This window comes from Vulpes vulpes, chromosome 14, assembly GCF_048418805.1.
Source record: "Vulpes vulpes isolate BD-2025 chromosome 14, VulVul3, whole genome shotgun sequence".
NCBI classification, from domain to species: domain Eukaryota; kingdom Metazoa; phylum Chordata; class Mammalia; order Carnivora; family Canidae; genus Vulpes; species Vulpes vulpes.
In genome coordinates, this window is record NC_132793.1 from 28,478,569 (window position 1) to 28,499,781 (window position 21,213).

Genomic DNA, 21,213 nt, shown 5'->3' on the forward strand with positions numbered 1-21,213 from the left:
AAAACAATATTATTAGCTTGATGTATAATGTTTAAATATTTCGATTTTGGGGGGTGAGTGGGCCCCAGTTCCCACCAATACCAGTAGCAGGTCTGGCCCAGCACATAGGAGATATTCAGTATTTATCAGCCAGATGGATTAGTCTCATTTAATTTAATCCTCACACAGACTCTACAAGGGAAATAGCATTGTCTGTTTTTTATTGATGAGGAAACTAAGCTTGGAGAGATTTAGTGACTGGTCCAGTTTGTCACATTAGAAAGTAGCAGAGCTGAGGCTCTTAGCCCTAACGTATCTAATTCTAAAATCCATTGTAGTTGGTTCCTGACAAGTTCATACCCATTATGAACACATGAAATGTATTATAGCAGCTTGATCATGTCACTTGGTCTTGTCAGATATATGCACTATCTATATTACACAAAAATGGTCTCTTCTTGATTCTTAGTCTATCCTCTAAGGTACTTTGGGAAGAAACAGGGCAGGCATTAATGCTCCATTGAACAATTGTGGGAAAACCAAACAGTGAGAAATAACCCAAGGTATCATCAAAGCTTGAACAAATAGGGTTTACTTTTCTTGTATGACAAGAAGTCTGGAGGTGGCCAGACCTCCAAATGGTGTAACTGTTGTTCTATCCTCAACAAATACTTTTTACTTCATGGTCTGTTCCGGTTATTTATTGCTACATGACAAACAACCCCCAAACAATGATCGTTTTATTATTTTCTATAATTTTGTAGGTCAGAAATTTGTGGGCAAGGCTCAGCTGGGTGATCCTTCTGATCCATGGATATAGACTAGTCACTTGGTCATGTTCAGCTCATGGCTGGGTTCATCTGGAGGATCAAGAGGGTTTTATTGGGAAGACTGCAATGCTGAGCTCAACTGGGTCCCTATTTCTTTCATGAAGTCTCAGGGCCTCTCCAGGTTGTCTCTCCAGAAGAATGGTTTGACCTTTTCCATGGCAGCTCATGAATCCAAGAGGCCATGGTGAAAGCTGCCAATTTTTTTTTTTAAGGGTAAGGCCCAGAATTGGCAGAGCATCATTTCCACCATTATACTCTGTCTAAGAAGTCACAGGCCGGCCCAGATTCAAGAGGAGAAGAAGTAGACTCTGCCAAATAAACTCTTCCTCTTGGCAGAAGAAGGGCCAAAGAATCAGGAGCCATTTTAATCACATGGTCCAAGATGGCTGCTTGAGACCCAGTCATCGCATCTCAAAATCTAACCAGCAAAGAGAAATAGAAAAATAAGGTACATACTCTCCCTTTTAAGACATTTTCCAGAAGCCACACTAAACATTTCTCTTTGGTAAGAACTCACATGGCCATACTAGGATACAGGAAGGAAGCAGGGAAGAGTAATCTTCATTACAGGCTGCCATGTGCCTGTTGAAATTAGCGATTCGATTAACTAGGGAAGAAGAGAGTGAATATTGAGGAAAAACCGGAAATCTGCTGTACTGTTGGACTTTTTGCTGCCAACAGCCATACATATTGTTTCCTTCTTTCCTTTAAGATTTATTTATGTATTTGAGAGAGAGCGCGCGAATGAGCAGGGGAAGAGGGGAAGGGGCAGAGGCAGAGGGAGAGAGAGATTCCATAAGCAGACCCCCCACCAAGAGTGGAGCCTGATGTGGGCCTCGATCCCAGCACCCCGAGTTCATGACCTGGACTGAAACCAAGTTGGCCACTTAACGGACTGAGCCACCCAGGTGCCCCTAGCCAAATACATTCTTAAAGGACATGTTTCAATTCCAATCTTGCCTTTCCTGACACATCCTCCACACTACCACCAAAATAACCTTTCCTTTTTAATTATTGTTTTATGTTCCTAAAAGGTAAATCTTTTAATCATCCCCATGCCAACAGCAAGCTCTGAAGGTTTTTTGTGTGGGGACTGTGGGGATCTTAATGCCTAAAATAACAATAAAAGCATTGGTCATACACCAGGCACTTTACCAAGCACCAGATGAACATATCTTACTCTGTCCTTATAGTAACTGGATGAGAAAGGATCATACATGAGGAAACAAGAGCTCAGAGAGGTTAAGTGGCTTGTCCCAGGCTACACAGTGAATAGGTACAAGGTGGAGATTCAAATCCTTGTCTGTCAGATTCCAAGGATGTACTGAAGCACCCACACATGTGAAACCCAGGGACCATTTACTGGTAACCACTCTGGAACATGGACATGGCCCATGGTTGGAGTGGAAGTGTTAGAAGAGGCCTACATGAGCCACGAACCTGCAGATGCCCCCATGTCCTTGCAATCCTTGGTCGGAGGTCAGGCAGGCACAGTCCATGATATCAAGCTGGCACCAGGAATTCATGTCATTCCCATTTCCTTTATACCCTGAATGAACTCCAGACCACGAGCAGGAGACTGTAGAATTGGCTACCTTGCTAAGCTATGGTCAGTGACTTCCAGCCTCTCTGGGCCCAAAATGCAATGAGGTCCCTTTCAGCTCTGAGGTTCTCTATTCTAACCCCAGGATCTTCTTGCCTTTACCTCACCCTGTTCCAGAACATCCAGTGGCTTCCATACCCTCTTGGCTTCAGCTTTGCCATGAGGGGGAGGCAGAGGGCTCAGGGAGAGTACAGGAAGGGAAAGAGACAGACAAACCCAGGTTCAAATCCTGATTCCATCCTTTCTGAGAGTCTCAGTGTTTGCATCTGTCAAACGGGAGGAATAATCCCTCCTCTGCTGACTTAAACAGGTGCTGAGGACCACACAGGACAAGGGATAGGACTGGTCTTTGCAGAACAGAACTGGTGAGGCATGCAGAACCCACTGGGCAGATTGCATTGTCTCCCTGGGGGGAACAGGGAGAGCTTGGGGAGGGATGAGGGCAGGGGCAGGCAGAGTGCTGCTTCTGCTGGAGGACTCCTACCCACAACCTCATAGAGGAAGTGGCCCACAGTGGGCAATTACACATAGAGGCCCTGTCAAGGGACATGGTGATCCAGAGCAGTGGTTCTGAAGCCAGCCAAACCTGTGTTGGAATCGCAGCTCTACCCCCCTCCACTAGCTGCGGGACCCCTGGACAAGTCATAACTCCTCTGTACCTCCATTTTCACATCTATACAGTGGGATTAACCAGAGCATCAATTGCATTGGCATTTTGGAAGAATAGAGTGAGAACGTGCCCTTAGAACACTTAAGTGCAGATGACCTGTCCAACCAGCCGTAATGACAACAGTGATCACATTTTTAATTACATTTTTGAAAAAGCACTAATTAAATATGTCCTAGAGGTGTTTCATTGACTAGCTTGGTACTCCTCACCACAACGCTAAGATGTAGTTAATGTGATTAATTCCCCATTTAAAAATGTAGAGATGTAGGTGTGGTTAGGTGGAAAGCTGCCCAAGGTGACCCACCTTAAGTGTTGAAGGCAGGCTTTGAACCTGAACCCAAGCTATCTGATCTAGAGTCCACCTTAATCAATAGGCCATGCTCATGTTAGTACTATTGGCGTTATTATTGTTGCCCTTATATTTGGTACCCACCAAATATACTTGGCAGTATATTTGGCCAATATATCAGTATACTGGCCAATATATCAGTTAAAAAATACAACAGTTGATTGGAGCAGGTGAAGTCACCTGACCCAAAGTTTGCTGAGAGATGGGCTGGCCAGCAGCAGCCAATGACATAGCCTATGGCCACAGCTCCACCCAGCGTGGCTGAGCTCAGTTAACTAATCAGCACCAACAGAGCTGCCAGTTTGGGTTGGGATCCAGGAGGGTTGGGTCAAATGAACAGAAGCTGGAAGACTGGGTGAGATCAGTTAACCTGAGAGTTTCTGCCTTTTCATCCCAAATGAATCTATATCAGCTCACCTTTAACCTTAGGGTAAATGCTAAAAATGGGAAGTGGCAAATGGAGATGGACAGTAACTCCATCCAGAGGAGGCCAGGAGACACAGCCTGGCCCAGTGCCTGGTACACCAGAAGCCTAAGTCAGTCCTTGGTCCACTTCCATATCTATGATCAGATTCTCACACACCATCTGGTGGGGAGGGGGACGCCAGGCCAGGCCTCTCCCCTGCACCCCAGGTTCCTATGTCCAGTGGATGGCTCGATATCTGCATTTGGTGTTGCCCACGCATCTCAATTTTAACCTGTTCCAAACAGAACTTCCCACCATGCCTCCCAAACCCATCCCTTCTGCAGGATTTCCATTTCAGGAAATGCCAAACTTCCACTTCTAGTTGCTGAGATTAAACATCTTGGCGTCATCCCTGACCCCTCTCCTGGTCTTATACTCCAGCATTCCTTCAGCCAACAAATCCCACTGGCTCTTCCTTCCAAACGTTTCCAGCAACTGACCACCTCTGAGTACAACCACCACGCCCACTGAAGTCTAGGTCGCCAACCTCCGCCCCTTGGGATGACCTCAGTAGCCTTCTCCAGCTTCTGTGCTTAGCAGCCAGAGGGGTCCTGTTAAAACAAAAGCAAATCTGCCAGTCCCCTTGCTCAAAACCCACTGATGGCTTCTCTTCTCACTGAGAAAAAACAGAGGTCTTTACAAAGGTCTTCAAGGTCTCACACTCTGGCCTGACCAGTTTCTCGTATACACTTGCCTCCCTGACCTCACCTGCCAGCCGTGTGCCTTGCTCTCCCTCTGCTCCAGCCACACAGGGAGGGTGCTTCCTGTTCTTGGAAGGAACATTCTCACCCCTGGGCCTTTGCACTTACTGTTCCCTCTGCCCAGAGTGTTCCTCCCTCATGGGTCCCCTCACCTTGGTTGGGTCACCTTGGCAGAGAAGCCTTCCCTGGGCACTTTACTAACGATTGTCACCCCCATGCCCACCCACCCCGTCTACTTCCCCGATTTATTTTTTTCGGTAGCATGAGTGCTCTAAGTCACAATCTGACTTGCTATTGCCTATATCTTGCACTAGGCTGGGTGAGCTGCGTGTGGGGAAGCACTATTATCCACCAGGTTTACTGTGAACCGACAATTTAGAACCACTCCTGGCAGGTAGCAGGTGGTCTGTGAATCTCTGCTGGATGAACAAAGAAGCACACAAATGAGGACTTCCTGGAGACGTCCTGGCCCCACTGCCACCTTCTGGGTATTCCCAGGCTACTTGCTCACCTCCTTGATCCTGCCAGGGGTAAGCCCAAGGGCCCTGGCCCAAACAGGAGAACCAAGGAGACCAGTCAAGGAGGAATTAGTACAAATAAGTGGTGATCTCTTTTTATTTATTTATTTATTTATTTATTTATTTATTTATTTATTTATTTTTGGTGATCTCTTTTTAAATATAACTTTATTTTCTGCCTTTAATACAAAAGTCCCGTGCCGCAGCTGTTGGCTTTCCTTCCTGTCAAATCACATTTTACCCTGAGAGCTCGGCGCTGGTGCTGTGTATTCCAGCCAAGGATCTGCGGTCACGGAATCACTGGTGAGCCAGCCGTGTGGGCTTTACAGGGGGTTCCCAGGGAAGCTGGGGACACATCGCCCCCTGTGGCACCTACCTCAAACCCCCTCATTCAGGAGGGACTCCACATTGCTGACTGATGAGGCTGGTAACGGGTAATGGCGTCTTCGTGCGAGTCTCTCCACTCTTCTGTAAGTTTGAAAGTTTCCTTTAAAAAAAAAAATGTTTTCTCTGAAGTTCCTTCTGTCCAACACATTCCCAGAGGACTTCCTATCGCCCTTCCCTCTCCACCATCACCACCCACAACTTCTCTCTTCCCCTCCCCTCTGGTTTGACAAGAGATCAGTTCGGCTCCACTTACCAGCAGCATGTTGGCATGCTGGAGTCATCTGAGGACACTTAGAAACCTTTGGTGCCCTCTTGCTTCCCCACTTCCCAAGATTTGGAACCAAATGGTCTGGTGTGAAGGTGCTGGGCACGGGGTATAGTAAATGCTCCCCAGCCAATTCTGAGTTGAGCAACTGTCTTGTCAACCAAGACTAATCCCTGATTTTTTTTTTCCCTGCAGCCAGGGGCCTCCTGTTAACAGGGCCCAGCTTTCTTGGAAGGCATTTTAGCAACACCTTTTGTCACCTGAGCCCATCCCTAGGGTCCCACCACAACTCACTTAGAGTTCTTCCTTTCAAACCCAAACAATATACTTCATTTACCACCAGGGTGCCTGGTGGATGACATTCTTTCCATTACCTTATGCAACACGGGTTCACTGTCACCATTTGGAAAGCACACAGAGGCACACAGGGGCCGACCACAGCTCCTCTTTGGCCCTGTAATTCCTGAACAGAAAGGATCCGTTGTCACCCAGTCACTTTAAGGGAACAGCTAAAAAACACATTCAAAGGGCCCTGATGATAATGAGTATGCTAATGTGATTTCCATTGGGTGCCCATGTTACCTCCAAAAAACGCTGTCTGACCTTCCTTATGGATTCAAAGCTTCCATTGAAGTCAACGGGGGATTTGGGTTTAAATAACATCAAAGTTTGCACTTAAAGGGGTGAAACTGGGGAGTCATGAATTAAGGGTGAGTTTCACATTGGCCCTGACACTGCTGACCTTGAGGGGGAAATGCATGCCCTGGTAGGTTGTAAGTGAAGCTTCTGGCCCGGCAGCTGTTGCCTTTGGGGGAGCTGAGCCAGCAAGTGGTGAACGGTGAACGGGGGTCCCTTTTACATGACCAATGAGCTTGGGAGGCCTGAGTTCAAATCTCAGCTCTCTACTAGTTAGCCAGATGACCTTGGGCAAGGCAAACCATTTCTCTGATTGAGCCACAGTGTCTGTAAAAATGGCATGGATGAAACAAACTTTTCAGAGTTGCTTTCAAGATTAAAGAAGTATGTATGAGGAAGGAGGCAGGAAAGTGGAAGACATGTTGGAACTCTCCATCCTCCCACCCATTTGGAGGCACAGCAGCGGGTAGGGAGCACAGCGTCCCACCTTCCAGCCCTTCCTTCCTTCACTCAGTGTATATTTATGAGGTGCTTCCTGGGTACCCGGCACTGTTTGGGTGCTGGGGAGTCAGCTATGAACAAAACAGATGACCTCTGCTCTCCTTGGAGCCACCATCCCAGTGGGGGAGACAGACACCAAAAACGGGAACAGAAATTATCCATAAGTGGTGACAAGTGCTACGGAAAAGGAAGAGAAAAGTTCTTATGAAAGGTGCAGAGCTTTAAAATCAGACAGACCCAAATTCAAATCCCAGCTCACCCCTTGCCGGGTGTGTGACTCTTGGGAGAGTAATTTTATCTCTCTTACAATCTTTTCATATGTTCAGTAAGATCCGTTGATCATTCATCCACCCATTGAACAAATATTTATAGGATTCCATCTTGAGTCAGGCATTCTTCTGCATGTTGGGGAGCTGGCAATGGATAAAACAGACAAAAATCCTTGCCCTTGGAAGCTTAAGCTCTGGAGGAAAGAAAGAGACATGGGACCAATATATACAGTTCAGGTGATGGAGGAAAAGCAAGCAAGGCAAGGGGGTGTAGAATGATGGAGAAGGGTGCCTTTTGATGTAGGGTGGTCAGGGAAGGACTCTGGGGAGGCAACATTTAAGCTGAGGCCTGAGGGTCTTGGGGGAATTGGCCCCGTGGGCATCTGGAAGAAGAGCTTCCCCAGCCAGTGGAGAAAGCAAGCAAAGGTCCTGAGGTAGGTAGCACAGAGCATGACTGTTGGGAGGATTAGAGAAGCAGAAACAAGGCATGTGGAGCAACTGGCACAGCTCCTGGCTCTGAGCTGGAGCTCAATACACAGTGGTCATTATTTGCACCTCTTTCATGGCAAGTGGGGGATAAGTCACTTTCCACTATCCTAAATGTTCTGGGGGGTTCTGTAGATTGGTGATCTTTTAATTCACTCTTCTCTTGTTCTCTGAGTGAGAACCAGCAAGCCCCACTCCCCAGCCCGCCTCTGTCTCCAGTCCCAGCCGACAGGGATGGTGGCCATGTGGTAGTGGCACTGGAGGGAGGGGGTGTGTGATGAATGATGGCCCTTAAACAATAATGCCTGCGTCTTGAATCTCTTTCCTCTGCACAGCCTCACAAACGAGGCGCCCTGGAAATGCTGCGCCCGTCGCCAAGATGCGCCTCCATCTGGGGTGGAAGGCAACATCTGCTAAACAGCTGCATCTTATTTGAGGGCTGGTACTTAATTAAATTACTCCGCTCCGGTAGGGGCAGGCAGAGCCGAGCTGGAAGGGGCCAAGCGCAAGCGTGTATTCCACTCCTCCCCAAGTTGGCCCAAACTCCTTTCCCGGGGCACCCCTCCGCATGCCCATTTGTCGATCCCACCGACCTGGACATCCACACATTTGCAGAAACCCATGCTCACTCCTGCTACCTCCTTGCCTTCACTCAGGCTGACCTTCCTGCCTGTCCAGCTCCTCCGTGACCTTCCAACAACTCAAACATCAACATCTCCTCCAGAGGCCTTTTCCAATGTCCCAGACTCAGTGACTCACCTCCCATGAGCTCGTGCGGTACTTTGTATTGGAGCATTTCGTACCGTTACATTGTGATGTCACAGCCCCTGCCATTCTGTGAGGTCCTTGTGGTTTAAACCAAGTTTAATTCATCTTTATAATCCCAGCATTGTGCCTGACTCCCCATAGACACTTAAGTATTTGGTTAATAAGTGGATGGCTGGGGACCCCAGTGGCTCAGTAGGTTGAGCGTCTGCCTTCAGCTCAGGTCAGGATCCTGGGATCCTGGGATCCTGGGATCAAGCCCCGCGTCAGGCTCCTGGCTCAGCAGTAAGTCTGCTTCTCCCTCTCCCTCTGCCCGTCCCACTTCACCACTTGTGTTCTTTCTTGCTCTCTCAAATACATAAATAATTTTTAAAAAAATGTGGATGGATGAAGGGGTGGAGGAAGGGAGGAAAGAAAGAAGGGATTGGTGAACAGATGGATGCCACTTTAATGCCACTGCTACTAGGTAGATCCAAGCTGCAACCACTTCTTATAGGGACAAACACCACAGTCCCTTATTGGCCTTCCAGGTTCCACTTGTGCCCCCAATAGTCCATTGTACTTAAAGCACTCAGAATCTTTTAAATATGAACTTATATTACATCACTCACTATTTAAAACCTTCCAGTAGCTTCTACCTTCCTAACCCTCGCCTATAAACCCCTGTAGGATCCAGCCCCTTCCTGACCTTCTGATCTCATCTTATTGTCCTGCACTCTGACTGCTTTGGGAACCAGCTAGGCTTCCTCACCGCAGGCCCTTTGAATCAGCTGTTCTCTTTACCTGAGACTGTCCTCCCTTGGCTGTTTGTGAACCTGGCATCCTCTTAGTCCTCAGGTGCACCTCTAATGCCACTTCCTCAGAGACACCTTTCTTTACCCCTCCTGCCAGTCCAAATATCCACCATCTTGACCCCCAAAGGCAAAGGGGGCCTGAGCCAGCCATCCAGAGGTTTTGGCTGCTGAAATCCAATGGGCTCCCAGAGCATGAGTCTCACTTGGGGTGGTGGTAAACATGTCCCCCCAGGGGGTAGCCATAAGCCACCCCTTCACCCAGGGACTCACTCCTCCTCTCCATCAACTGATGATCCCTCATGAATGGGCTTGTCTGGAACTGCTGCAATTAAACCATCGGAGCAACATTGGACCATTTGTTTACTATGGCACTTAGAGCTGGAATGGCTTGTTGTTTTGACGGTTTCTATTTTCAGCTCCATTTCCTGGGGGTAGCGGGGAGAGGGTAGGCAATGAATCCTGGTCTATTCAAGCAAAAAGATGCTTCAGTGAATCCTAACATTTCAGAGTCACAAAATTCTAGAATCATTTTCATGGAATGTGAGAAGAGTAAAAAAAACTGTCGTTTTCATTAGAGGTTCTTAGATTCATGGAATTCTAGAATCTTATACAACAGAGATTAGTATCTTAGTGTCAAATCAGTTTAGTCTCAAAGCCTCAGAGGGATGGACTCTCAGAGATCCTCTCACTGAGTTGAGTTCTCTGATCCCGAGTCACGCTTCAGAAGACCTTCTCTGATGACCTTACCTACAATGCGTGCCCGTGTACACCCACTCTCTGTCACTCTATTGTTTTACTCGGCTTCATTTTTCTTTCCCAGCACTGCTCACCGCCTGACATCTGATGCAATTCTCTGCTTATTTGCTTATTGCCTGTCTCCCCCACACGTTGGATTGAGGTCAAGAACTGTGCTTTGTTCATAGCCTAGAAAGTACTTCGAAAATAGTGCCTGGCATGCCACAAAGATTTAAAAATAAATAAATAAAAGTTCGTTCATCCAACAAATATTTATGGAGTGCCCACTTCATTTTGGCCCCTCGGAGATAATCATGTTCCAGGACAGAAGGTGGGTCTGCTTGCAAGCCAGATCCAATTGGTAGTGATACCCTGAGCCATGTGTTGAAAGGATTCTCAGGGCTCATCCAAGCTCCGTGGGGGAGGGCGATCGATCAGCGATGTCTGGCACGGACCCAGCGATGGAGAGGCAGCCTCTCTCCTCTGGCCTCTTATCTTACACTTAACAAATTGAGAGTGGGAGGGGGCACCAGGGCCGGCCAGCTTGGGGGTGCTGCTGCAGTGGGCTCTCCGGGGCTGGCACCTGAGCCTGAGTCTCAGGGAGGGCCAGAAGTTTCATGCACTGCCCCCTCACCTAGGCTTTTCGGCTTTCCCTCTACCCAGGCCTTCCCAGGAGTGAGGGGCTATTGGAGTGCCTGGCCTTGAACCCCAGCTTGGGAACCCAGTTCTGGAACGCTGCCTGAACACACAAGCCAGTTATTTTTAAAAATCCAAAAAGAAAAGGAAGAAAGAGCAAACTCACTGCTTCGGTCTGCGCACCAGGCCCAGCTGAGAGAATAGAGGCTTGAAAGGAACAAAGAATTTCCTCAAACACAGCAGATCAAGGGCTTGGCTTATGTGGTAACCGGTGACCGACCACCGCGCTTTGTGACGGAGCCTTCAGAAGGCCCCAGATCCTGCTGCAGTCTGTGGGGGAAGGGGAGCAGGGAACACCCTTCCCACCCCCACCCCACCCCAGGGCAGGCTGCTCACAACGCTGGACTTCCAGGACTGTGAGCGTGAGGTCTCAATGGCCCTGCCAGAGCCTGTAGGCTGACACCCTGGGTCAGACGGACAGGCCGAAGCCCTGGAAGGGCTCCGGGTCACACGGGAGCCAGGGGCCGGTGTACTTCCCTTCTTGCCAGGTCCCCCTTCAGGGAGGCGGAGACCAGTCAGGTGAATCTGAGCACCCCCCTTACCTTGTGTACCCATCAGGACTGCCTGGGAAAGTCTTCTCAGAATCTCTCCCAGCCATGAAAACTTCCTGTTCCCTTCCCTCCACAGATTTCCCCTTTTGGGGTGCCCAAGGGGTAGGAGTTTTACCCCTAGGTCTCCAGCACCAGTCAGTTTTGAGATTACAGAAGATTGTGGTTGAACTTTAGATTTCAAGATTGGATGATGTCACGGATTCCTGCCAGGTGGCCATCCTGGCCCCATCCTGAGGACTTCACAGGGGGTGCCTCATGGGTGGCCCCACAATCCTGTAATTAAGTATCACCATCCCCATTCTGCAGATGAGAAAACCAAGGTTCCCAAGACTGAAAACCAGGCTTCAGGTGAAACGGCAGTGATTAACAGAGCTGCTGCTTGAACTCAGGTCCACCTGTCTCCTAAGCCCAGCTCCTGTTGACCCCATCCCTCCCTGTGGGTCAAAGGTCACGGCAATGCTTGACTGGAGTCCTGGGACTGAGGCAGATGCGGGAGGGCCCAAGCTGGGGATGAGGAGCTTCCCTCCATTTGATGCCAACCTACACATGAGCTGGACTTCAGCCTGAGGGTGGCACAGGCCCAGCTGGTCTCCCTGTGACGGCCCCCACCCCACAACACCTGTGTGTCACTGACTCGCTGTGTCTCTTTCCCATGGGTCTTTTCTACCCGACCCGTCAGGCAGTGTGGACTCCATTCTGCGGGCTTCTGGCCTCATGGCCTCCTCTGACCCTCCCGGTGTCTCTGCTTCTGTGTCTACCCTGTGTCTGAGTGCGGCCTTCTGCCTCCACATTCTGGGTCTGGGTCTTCCCTAATCTTCCACCCGAGCCCTATGTCTCTCTCTCATCAGCCCTCTCTGCAGGTGTAACACTGCCTCTCCTGTTCTCCCTAGAGCTGTTTCTCTCTCACTCTCTCCATCTCTGCCTGCCTCCATCTCTGCAGCGCTCCTTCCCTCCTCCCTCTCTTCCTGATCGGCTCTCCCTCTCTCACACCACAACACACTGACACGAAATATTCCAGCAAATCCCAGTGTAGCGGTAGGGGGACAAGGAAGGATTGGTCAGGGATACTCCAAAAGGTGGACTTGGTGGGGCAGGGTCATGCAAAAGGGAACTGAGCCAGCCTTCTCTCTTCTTCCTTGGAAATGACTGGCTGCTTTCCTGGGAGGCAGACAAGAAAGTCCCTGAATAGGGATTTAAAGCACTAAGCTCTGATTCCTTCTTTTTAATATTTATAAAGAGAGAAAGGGGATAATTTCAGGAAGATCATTTCAAGGCGAAAACCCACATATTTTCAATAGAATTATTCCAAAAGCCCCTTTCCGGCTCATTGGAGTGTATAATTTTGTAAGTTAAAGACACGAGGCCTGGTTTCCAAGTTCCCTAAAATGACGCAGCTAAGCAAGGGCCAGAAAGGAAGTGTAAGATGAGAAGGGGGGTGGCAACAGAGAGGGACAGGCTGGTTCCAGGGTCAGACAGGCCACATTGGGGCCAAGGGACAGCAGTAGACAGTACCGTGCCTGACCCTTCTCCCATTTGCACCTGTTCCTCAACAAACCATCCAAACTCAAGGTATGACCATTGTCACATACTTGGCCCTAATCCTGAGACACCCCTCCCCCGGGTCCAGACCTACAGAGCCAACTGCCCAGGCAGAGGCCTCACAGGCTTCTTGAGCTGGATGTGCTCAGAGTGGTCACAATCTTCCTTCTTACATCTCTGCTGTCCTTGGCCTTCTTCTCAGCTGTCCAGGTGCTGAGCTGGCAGTCTGGGAGTCCTCGATGGGTCCTCCCTCACCCCTGCCACCTTTAGGCGGTTGTCAAGCCTGTTGACCACCTCATATGTCTGGAATCTTCCTCCATCCACACTCTCTCATTGGCTAACCTTGGGCCTCAGCATCCCTGGCCTAGACCACTGTCCTGGCTCTAGGTTGAAGGAACGGGCACAAGACCATGTAGAGGCGGACAGAGCAATCTTCTGGAAGACCAGCTCTAATGATGGTCCTCCCTTCCTCAGAAATAGTCACACTCCCCACCACCTCCAGGATGCAGACCAAACTCCCCCACTCTGGCCTCCATGATCCAGCCACAATCCAACAACTTGATTTCCTTATGCTCACCTTCCCACCACGATCTCTTCACTGTGGCCCAACATGAGCCACTCTTTTCTGTCTACACAAAAGAAATAAGAAATAAGAAAGGTTTTCCCACCTCCAGGTCTTGGCTGAACCTCCTCCCTTCCCCTGGAATGCCATCCTGCTATCTTGGCATATGTAGCTCCTACCTCCTCTCAGGGTCCCTCTCAAGTGACACCCATCTGTGAGGCACGGAGGTAATTGTCCTTCTTAATGTGGGTTCTTTTTCTTTCTCTTTGACCTGTGACATGTCACTTTGAATATGAGATCGGCCGTGAGGCCTGAGAGCAGGTGAATGAACTCCGTGGCTAAGACATTTTCTCATACCAAACCAAGCTGGATTCTGTGGTTCTGGGTGGGTTCCGAAAGTTGTTGGCAGGGTACCCCGCTAATAACTACGGTTGTCACAGTAATGAGCAATGTCATGGCAAAGATCAATTGCTGAGCGTGTAGGGTAAGCCAGATACCTACTTAGTGCTTTGTGCACACGACCTCACGTAGTTCATGATGACCCAATATTGCGGGGGTATTATCGTCTCAGTGGCACACACAAGGAAATGGAGGCCCAAACAGGGGCCACAACCCGTCTAACACCCCACTGTGAGTCAGAAGGTCGGGACTCTGGTGAGGCCAGCCCAACTCTGGAATCTTTTTTTTTTTTTTTTTAAGATTTATTTATTTATTCAAGAGACAGAGAGAGAGAGAGAGAGAGAGAGAGAGAGGCAGAGACACAGGTAGAGGGAGAAGCAGGCTCCATGTAAGGAGCCCGACATTGGACTCGATCCCAGGATTCCAGGATCATGCCCTGGGCTGAAGGCAGGTGCTACACCTCTGAGCCACCCGGGAATCCCCCCAACTCTGGAATCTTTGTGTTTAATCTCAGACGCACTGAGAATCCTGACACCTCAGTAGCGGCAGGAACTGACTCAGTGCTGCCTAAGTCAGCTCCCCTGAAGAAGACCCACTTACTGTGAGGCTGGGGCCATATCCCCTTCTTCAGGCTCTACCTTCCCCATCTTCTCAATGGTCAAGTTCCCATTTAAGAAACAGAGACCTTTCAGCTGCCAGCTCTGTAAACCTCAGAGGGCATAGCTTGTCATCTATTCCCCAGAAAAGCCACAGCTGGGAGAGAAGGAGCAAGAAACTGCAAAAGGATCCCATGGTGGTGTGTGCATGTGTGTGTGTGCGTGCGTGCGTGCCCGCGCAGAAACAGCCCCCTTCCACCTCCTGCCCCAGCACCACACTAGGTCCAGCTTGGCCAGGGCTCTTCCCTGCTCCACCTCTGAAAGCCCTCAGGAATGCTGCTGTGGTGACTTCTGAAAGGGCTGGCTCCTCCTTTGCAGACTCCCTAGCTTCATTTCTTTTCTTTTTTTTCCTTTTAAGATTTTATTTATTTATTCGTGAGAGACAGAGACACAGGCAGAAGGAGAAGCAGGCTCCTCACAGGGAGCCTGATGTGGGACTTGATCCCAGGATCTGAGCCAAAGGCTCAGCCAAACGCTCAACCGTTAAGTCCCCCAGGTGCCCCCCACCTCCAGCTTCATTTCTTACTAGGGCTTCCTCCTCACTGGTCTCTCTGCTTCCACTCTCGGCCTTTATCTACACAGCAGCCTTGTCATTTTTAAACAGAAATCACAAGGTCTCTCTAGTTCGTAAAGGCCTCTGTGGGTTTTCTTTACAGTTAGAATAAAGCCCAAACTGCTCCTTGCAGGCCCTACTGGCTTTGGGCCACCCAGGCCTCCCTGGGCCTCAGGCATAGGAGCCTTCTAATAGGGCTCAGGGCCAACTAGTTTCTAGTTTCTTTTCTACCTTGGTACCTTTGTTCTTACTCTTTTCTCAGGTTCTTTCTTGGATTTTTCCTTTCCCTTCCTCAGTTCAAAAATCATCCCTTTTCCAAGGCCTTTCCTGATTCCAATTATCCATAGCAGCTTCTACCCTGCACTCTTTCACATGAGCAATGCAGTTCATTTCTTTGTATTGTGCATTCAGACACTGAGCATTTCTAGTGTATTGTCCATCAGAGGCAGCAAAATGGCAGAGGGAAGAGAAGCTCGAAGCTCTCCTCCCTCTCCTGGAAGCATCAAAAACAAAAACAAAAATCCAGAAACTGGGCTGAACTAATAATATAAAAGCTCTGGAAAATAGTCAAAGGTCTGCAGCAACCTAATGAATATCCAATCAGGAAAAGGATACCTTTGGAGCACCTGGGTGGCTCAGGCAGTTGAATGTCTGTTTTCGGCTCAGGTCATGATACCAGGGTCCTGGGATTGAGCTTCACATCAGGCCCCCTGTTCAATGGAGAGCCTGCTTCTCTCCTCTCCCTTTGTTGCTCCCCTGATTGTTCTCTCTCTCTCTCTCTGTCAAATAAATAAATAAAATCTTTAAAAAAGAAAAGGCCACCTTCAAAATAGTAGAAAAGGTTTTGTGGTAGTTTTGCTATCCCTTGTCCTCTGTTCTCCCTGGAAAAACAGTGTTCTTGATCTGGAGAAGTCAGCAGCCCAATTCCTAGTTCCCTCTCTCAACTCAGAGGTTGCAAAGCAGACCTTATTCACAACATTCTAACTTGATGAGGGACTGGTCCCTGTTTCATCTAACTTGAATCTCAGGCAGGAAGAAGCACAGGCATTGCTCATGAAAACTGCAGGGAGACTATAGGACCACAGATGCCTGAGCCCATAGACAGTCTATGGTATGTACCATAGACAAATGCCTGAGGCAGTTTGACTAGATGTTCACTTAGTTGCTGTAAACCTTTGACTGTTTTTCCAAGCTCCTATATTAATTAGTTCAGTGCAGTTTCTGGTTTTTATTTTTGTTTTGTTTTTGATGCATCCATGGGAAGGATGAGAGCTTGGAACTCCTAGTCTGAGTTTGCCATTGTGCTGCCTACGATGATGAGTGATACATTTGAGCAAGCTGAAGGAAGAACCCGTGAACTAGAAGATAAGGCCATTGAAATTATCGAGTCTGAAGAGCAGAAAGAAAAAAAAGAATGAAGAAAAGTGAACAAAGCCTAAAGGACTGTGGACAGCATTAAAGGAGCAATATACGTATTATGAGAGTCCCAGAAGAAGAAGAAAGGGGCAGAGAGATTATTTGAAGAAATAATGGTTAAAATTTCCCAAATTTGATACAATATACATACATACATACATGTCCAAGAAGCTAAACCAATCCCCCAGTGGGGTATATTCTCTGATCCACACTGAGATACATTTATAGTCAAACTGTAAAAAGTCAAAGCCAAAGACAAAATCTTGAAAGCAGCATGAGAGAAGTGACTCATCACATACAAGAGATCCTCAATATGATTATCAGCCTATTTCTCAGCAGCAATTTCAAAGGCTAGAAAGTGGAGGGTAGGGGGAAGGGGAATACATTTATAGCATTAAAAGAGAAAAAAATATTTCAACCAATAATTCTACATCCAAAAACAAACAACCTGCCTATATTCAGCAAAGCTGTCCTTTAGAAATGAGAGAGAAGTTAAGACATTTCAAGATAAACAAAAGTTAAGGGAGTTCACTACCACTAAACCTACCCTACAAGGGTAGGGTAGGGATTCCTTTGGGCTGAAATAAAAGACACTATACCTCAAAGCTGTATGAAGTAAAGACCTCTAATAAAGGTAAATACTTGAGCAAATTTTATAATTTTGGTCTGTGACTCCATTTTTAAATTTCCTACAAGATTTAAAAGACAAATGAATAAAGAATAATTATAAATCTATGTGAGTAGGTATACAATGTATAAAGATGTAATTTGTGACATCAATAATATAAGGGGCTGCCTGAAGCTGGATTGGAGTAGAATTTTTGCATGCAATTGAAATTAAGTTGATATCAATTCAAAGTAGATTGTTATAACTTTAGGAGGTTCTATATAATCCCCATGGTAACCATTAGAAGATCTATATTTTGTAGATATTTCTATAGATGTCACCAATTCCTATAGCATATACACAAAAGGAAATGAGAAGGGAATCAAAACATGTCACTACAACAAAATCAAATGAACACAAAAGAAGGAAATAGTGGAGGGAATGAGGGATGAAAAGGCTCTATGACATACAGAAGAGCAAAATGACAAAAGTAAATTCTTCCTTCTTGGTAATTACTTTAAATAAAAATGGATTAAACTTGGGCAGCCTGGGTGGCTCAGCGGTTTAGCGCCGCCTTTCGGCCCAGGGAGTGATCCTGGAGACCAGGAATTGAGTCCCACGTCAGGCTCCCCGCATGGAGCCTGCTTCAACCTCTGCCTGTGTCTCTACCTCTCTCTGTGTCTCTCATGAATAAATAAATAAAATCTTTTTAAAAAATGGATTAAACTCTCCAATCAAAGAACATAGATTGACAGAGCAGATTAAAAAATATATATCCAACCATAGGCTGGCTGCAAAAGACTCACTTTGGATCCCAAAACAAAAATAGGTTGAAAGTGAATGGATGGGGAAAATACACGATGCAAATAGTAACCAAAAGAGAGCTAGGGTGGCTGTGCTAATATCAGACAAAACAGACTTTAAACCAAACACTGTTATAAGAGAAAAAGAAGGGCATTATATATTGATAAAAATGTTGATTCAACTAGAAAATCTAAAAATAATAAATGTATATGTAGCAAACAGCAGGGGTCTACTGCATTGTCTATTACGCTCTCATGGAATATTAGTTCCGTGAGAGCAAGCACTGGATCTGTGTTGCTCACTGCTTTGCTCCAGTGCTAGGGCACTGTGCCTAGCACGCATCTGTTCTGTTCCCACCACTCCCGGCAGGTGATCACTGGAAAAGCAGACAAGGACATGGGGTATTTGTCTGGCAGGGGTACTAGCCTCGGACTCTCCTTAGCTCTCCCAATTGGCCCTTCCAGGAGTTTAAGAACCTCTCTTTGCCATCTTGGGGCCAATCGTGAGGGTGAAAAGGAAGGTGTTTAGAAACTGGAGGCAACTTTGAATCTCCCCAGCCAAGCACTTGTGGCTGCTCAACAAGGAGACCAAGAGCCCAAGAGAGAGTGCCCCAGTGAAGGCCACCCAGTCTGACTGGCTGGTGTTGCCTATGAAAACCCTGAGGCCCAGAGGGGGCAGGAGACCAGCCAAAGGTCATACAGCAAGCTAATGGCAGAGCTGGCATGCAGACCCAAGTCTGCTGACTTCTCACCACAAGCTATTTCTGTAAAGTTGCCGAGGAAACTACCCCAGGGATGGCTCATAACATGGCAGCTCCCCTAAATTATCCACTCCCTCCACACTTTCCCTTTAAACCTTCCCTTGTTTCTCTATTTCTGCACCACAGTCTGTGTTCCCCAACCCTGTACCACACATGGCCACTGAGGGCCTTTTCTAAGAGTTACATCACCTTATTGGACCCCTGCGATGGCACAAGAAAGAAGTGCCTTTTTAAACCTCACTTTACAGATAAGATAAGCAAAGCCATGAGATGGGAAGAGATCGGCCAATGAAGCAATGTGGGGCTGGAACCTTGCCCAGCCCCTTGACTCCAGGTTTCAAGGCCAAGGGTGCCTTATCAGATGCCCTTGTAGGTACCAAGAGACTTGTTTCAGCAAAACCCATCAGCCTCACCTCCTAGGAAAGTCTTCTAGGCACAAGAGCTCCTGGCTCCCTTTCTCCTATGGAGCTCTTCTTTCATCTCAGGATGGCCTTGGGTATAGATATTACTCTGCAGACTGGAGCATGCAGAGAGGCAGGGGCCCCGGACACCAGCCTGGAGCATGAGGGTGTGGGGTGTGCCCACGTTTGGACAACCTCCACCTCAACAAACTCGGTGTACTTGCCCCTTGATAGCAACCAAGCTAAATGCTTTGCAGATATGATCTCAAGTTCATCCCTACCCTGACCAATAAGCTCAAAGCCCTCACTCACTCCCGTTTCACAGTAGAGAACACAGGTTCAGAAGAGGAAGGGGCTTGCACAAGAGTTCTAATGGCCATTAGCTGGTCTGTTGACTATGTTCTTAACCCCTTCGGTGGCTTCGATCATGGGCCACTGGGGTCTATGGGAGGGGGTGTGTGAAAACCCTGGAAATGTATGGAACAGAGTCTGTGTGACTGTGTGTTTTTTTTTTCCCAGGCCACCCTGGCATCACGGGATTTCTCTTCTCAGGAGTAAGGAGCTGTGAGGTTTGAGGGGTTGAGGAGGCCAACCCTAGGATATTTTTGCTCAAACCACTTGTCCAAAGCCTTCTTCTAAAAGGCCTGACTCACATGCAGACGAGACAAAACTCCATGCAAGATGGTGGGGGTGTGACCAAGGCTGGGTGGCAGGGGTGGGAGGCTTGTGGGGGGGCGTGGGCACTGGGGTCTCAGAACTCAGCAGTGCTTCCCTCCAGTCAGTGGGGGGGGACCCAGGACTGTGGCCAACCATGGGGTCTGGAGAGGGCTGGGGGTGTGGGGGAGTAGGAAATGTTTCTGGTGGCAGGGAATGGGGTCCCTGGTTCATCCCTGGTCAGGGGACGGATGGCACCCCTGTGCCTTTAGGAAGGCAGTGAGCAGTTGGCTGGAGGCCCTGCACTCTGGCTGACGGAGCTTCTCTCACCCTGGTCACTTGATTCTCTTACTTTTCCTGTCAGTGAGGAAGCTGTTTACTCCCAGAAAGTCATTCATTCCTGATAAGATCAATCTCATTGTTAACCAGAATTCTTACTTCCTGCCCAGGAGGAGGGAAAGGGTGAGATTCCTGTGCTCAAAGCCCCATAAACATTCATCACAAGGGAGGCTTTAGAGAGCACGCTGTCCAACAGCCCTAGTCTTAAAAATGAGGAAACTGAGGCCTCCGCGGGAGACGAAGAGTCAAGAGAGTCAAGGAAGGGTCAGTGTGAGCTGAACCCAGCCTCCTTAGTCTTATAGGCCAAGAGTCATGCTGCACCTTCTCAAAGCACCCAACAATTCCAACAAGCTGGCTTTTGATTTTAAGATTCAACATGCTATCCTCAGAAAACGTGCTAATGAAACATTATGACACAATTTTTTTTTTTTTACAATTTTATTTATTAATGAGAGACACAGAGAGAGAGGCAGAGACACAGGCAAGGGAGAAGCAGGCTCCCTGTGGGGAGCCCGATGCAGGACTCGATCCCAGGACTCCAGGATCATGACCTGAGCCGAAGGCAGACGCTCAACCATTGAGCCACCCAGGGCTCCCCCAACACGATATATTATTGTAGCACTCCAATACACTCTTTGAACAGAACATTCAAATGTAACATTCTGACACAGCTTCATATTCTAATTCGACGTTTTAGGGCACTTCTAGCCTACATTCTAATCTAACACTCCGAAGCAACACACTACTCTAACACATAACATTACATAACGTCCTGCTACAATATTATAAGACGTTGTAACACAAACATTCTAATCTAAGCTGCTAAGACGGTATGACATTTCTATATTATTTGAACACAATTCTAATGCAACATTGTAAAATAACTTTTTAAGTTATTGCTCTAATACCGAGGACTCTGAGATTCTAAGCCTCTGAATTCCACTGGAGAAGGTAACACTGAGAGGCCCAGGAGTGCTGACCGGTGCTCATGGCCCCCTGACATCTGGCCATACTCAGTCTGTCTCTGATCTGCAAGGTCAGGGCACTCCCCTGCTCTGGGGGCCCTGCAGGACCCAGGTCAGATGAACTCAGCTTCTCAGCCTTATAGAGGATACATCTGCCAGAGACATGGGGTGGGGGGCTCCTTGGCCTCTGGTGGCTGCCTTACCACCTCACCAAGCCTCATGCTTCTATGGGCTGTGCTGGGCTGGGGTGGTGAGGGGAAGGAGGAAGAGGCTGGTTCTGATCCCATTGTGAGTATATAGGGACAGGTGAGGACAATCCCAATATTCAGATCGGGCTCCTCTTGCCACCTTCTACTG

General features: G+C 48.1%; 1 long non-coding RNA gene across 4 annotated transcripts in view; it reads right to left on the reverse strand.

Moving 5' to 3' along the window:
- The window catches only part of LOC112930116 (uncharacterized), a 93,901-nt gene that overhangs the window by 8,512 nt on the left and 64,176 nt on the right, over positions 1-21,213 (reverse strand). For all 4 annotated transcript variants that reach the window (XR_011996952.1, XR_003237047.2, XR_011996950.1 and 1 more), the window contains 3 exons: positions 7,165-7,368; positions 6,143-6,231; positions 5,493-5,603 (listed from right to left, as the gene is read on the reverse strand). This is a non-coding gene — a long non-coding RNA (uncharacterized lncRNA). The remainder of the gene's footprint in view (positions 1-5,492; positions 5,604-6,142; positions 6,232-7,164; positions 7,369-21,213) is intronic.